Consider the following 3,153-nt stretch of genomic DNA (forward strand, 5'->3'; position numbering starts at 1 on the left):
CGGCACATGGCAGAGGGCAGCGGTTCATGGTGGCAGGAGACAGAAAGGAGCCAGGAGAGGGGCAGCAGCGGTGACTGCAGCAGCTCACGCGAGCCTCTCTCCTTTCCTTACGTCGTGTACAGGTTCTCTGCCCCGGGGTGGGTGCGGCACTCACACACATAATCCCAGCATTGGCTCATGATTTAATCACCAACTCTAGAAGCCGCGCCATTGACTACATGAGGCTTTGAGGGCACCTGGACACAAACCGTAACAGTACAGTGACCTGCATATTTTGGTCATGATATGACAGAATGATCTTGTCGCCTGATTCTTGGAACTCTTCATCCTCTCAGTTATGATCTGTTTTGGCCACTTGCCCCAGGAGTCGAGAGTGGTTGGTGCTTAGGCAACAGCGATGTGGCTATTTGGAGTGACTGATGTTACTGCTCACCTTTTCAGTCCACTCTAATGCCTCCTAAAATCTCGAGCTAGAGCAGAGACCTTGCTTCTGCGATAACAGTGATAAAACTCGGGGAAATCAGCACAGATTTCCAGGAGAATTGTTCAGTTAGAAAGGAAGATGGGCTGGGAAGATAGCTTGGTAGTCTAAGCACCTGCCTGGCAAGTGCAAGGACCCGGATTTGATCTCCAGTACCATATGCCATGCCAGCCCCATGCCAAGCCGGCCACCGAAATCCAGCATGGTGGCACATGTCTGTAATCCCAGCACTGGGGAGGCTGAGACAGGAGGATCACTATGAGTCTGAGTTGTATAGTGAGACCCTGTATCAAATAAATAAATAAATTTTAGAAAAAAGGAAAAGTGAAATGTGATGGTCTTTAGCACGAAAGGCTGTCAGAGATGAAGCTGGACCCTTAGCGAAGGAAAATGAGAGAGAATAGAGAAAGGACTTCTGCCTAAGGGACTGAACTGGGTGCAGGTCTGCCAAAGCAGATCAGACTGATAGATCTATGGACAAAAGAGTGGGTACCTGTTTTATGGAGTGCAGGGGTGGGCTGAGGGCAGGTTAATCACAATCTCAGTCCTGATTTGTAGCTCCCAAAAAAATCCTTATGGCTTGAGGAACATTTCAGTCCCATGAGACATGGTTTTGCCCTGGGTCAGGGGAGGCTCCGGCCCCATTCTCCTTGCGGAGCAATTGCTCTGGCAGGGCGAGTGGCCTCAGCATTGGGTAGTCTGTATGACTCTGAATTTCTTGGACTACAAGGTGACTTCAGATTTAGGACAATGACTGGCGACTCCTAGGTCTCCACTGCACTGACACACAATCAAAGCTTGAGACTTAAACCCTGAGGCCCACAGGTCTCAGGATCAGCATTTTTGATGCAGGCCTTACCAGGGATCTGCACAGGAAGCTAAAATCGATAGGAACAGGAGCCTCGTAGTGGATTGCTAGCTGGTGGTCAGCTGATCACACCCAGCTGAATTGAACTAGCGTGGTGCTGGGTGTGGGAGGCCCACCTGAGGACTGTTGCCAGCAGCATACGAGGCAGAACAGGAGAAGCTGTCGGTAGGCTGTTAGAGATGCTGTTTGGAGACGCTGTTGGAGCTGTTGGAAGCCCTTGGCTCTCCTGGGCTGTCTGCTGTTTGCCCTTGTACTGCTGGCTTTCCTAATGAACTGGGCTGTTCTTGTTGGACAAGGAGCTCCGGACCTCACTGTTGCTGAGAATGGCTATGGCACTGCTTCCTGGCTCCAGAGGGAAGATGGCGCACTGCTCAGACACCCGGAGGACGTGTCACATTGGCTTTCCTGAGGGGAGATCCGCCGGGGAGATGGCTCAGTAGGATAAGCACTTGACTGGCAAACGCAAGGATCTGAGTTCAATCCCTGGTTCCGCAAAAAAAAGAAAAAAAACTGAGGGGAGATCAGTGTTCCCTACGTCTGGAGGAGCTTGGGACTTCACTGCTGCTGAGGACAGCTGTGGTGTTTTGGGGGAGCTCTGGTGCTTACCTTACATGTTGCTTCCTGGCTCCAGTGCAGACCCCTCAGCTTGCTGGCCCAGGTCCTTCATCCCGCGGGCACAGAATTTCTAGCTTCCACCGCTGACCTTTGTGCCTTCCCAGGGCAGATCCGTGAAGCAGGCCTGCAGGAGGCATTGTCCTGGGCTCCAGGCCTCCAGCCCGACTTGCGGGAGGCATTGTTATGAGCTCTAGGGTTTCAGCGGGACTCATGCAGGCTATCAGGATCCAGGCCTCAGCTGGACTCCTTAGTGTTTAGTGTGTGGACAGATTTCCTGCACTTCTTGTATATGATTCTTGGGTGATGCCTTATAAAATAGTCTTATAAAATGTGTCCTGTGTTATATTGTTTCCCTTGCAAAAATCGCATACCACAACAAGCCTGAAGCTTACAAATCAGTGTTTAAATAAAAGGCAAGACAAAAAGGCTCTGCCCAGGGCCAGATAGCTCAGTGGACTAAAGCGCTTGCTTAGGGGTTTGATCCCCAGCATGCCCTGCCAGCCCCACCTCCGGAGTGCACTGAGACAGTGACTGGGTGACTGAGACTGGGTGTGGTGGCATGTGCCTATAATCCCAGCACTTGGGAGGGTGAAGACCGGAAAAGAAGAAGGCTCTTCTCAGTCCACTGGCAGATTCTTCTTGTGCTGGTGAGGGTCATTCTGCTCAGCTGTGCCGAGTTCCTTGAAGCTGGACCCCAGAAAATCAGTTCTAGTTTTAAATCAGTAAAAGCTCCTGCCAATGAGATGCTGAAGAAGCAAGAATGAATAACATTTCCACATTAAAGGTGTTCCAAGTGAAAATTTATCCCATGAAATTCTTCTAAGTGCTAACTTAAGTAATTTTCCGGGGCAACTATGGGTTAATGAGGGAAAGGTCCACAGTAAAGTAAGTCAGGTCCATGAGGTTTTAGAAAGAAGTTGAGCTAGGAAAAGAAACACAATCCCTCCGATCACACAGCTGATGAGGCTGTTAAAAATTGGGGCCCTAAGCACAGAGCATGTGAGCACCTACTCCAGAGTCCCCAACATCTTCACCCTGCACTGGGTCGTCTGGCCTGGTAGACTATACTAGCCCTGCTCTTGGGTTTGCCTTGATAACAAGTGCTCCTAATTCTCCTTTTCTGAAACTGCTACAAATATATCTATATCTATATCTATATCTATATCTATATCTATATCTATATATATCG

The 3,153-nt window shown here is 49.8% G+C and overlaps 1 pseudogene; it reads right to left on the minus strand.

The window, feature by feature from the left end:
* Nucleotides 1–2,581: 2,581 nt before the first annotated feature.
* Nucleotides 2,582–3,153, minus strand: part of LOC105741941 — a 1,292-nt pseudogene continuing 720 nt past the window's right edge.

The sequence above is a fragment of the Octodon degus genome, unplaced genomic scaffold (genome assembly GCF_000260255.1).
Source record: "Octodon degus isolate 3935 unplaced genomic scaffold, OctDeg1.0 scaffold00029, whole genome shotgun sequence".
NCBI classification, from domain to species: Eukaryota; Metazoa; Chordata; class Mammalia; order Rodentia; family Octodontidae; genus Octodon; species Octodon degus.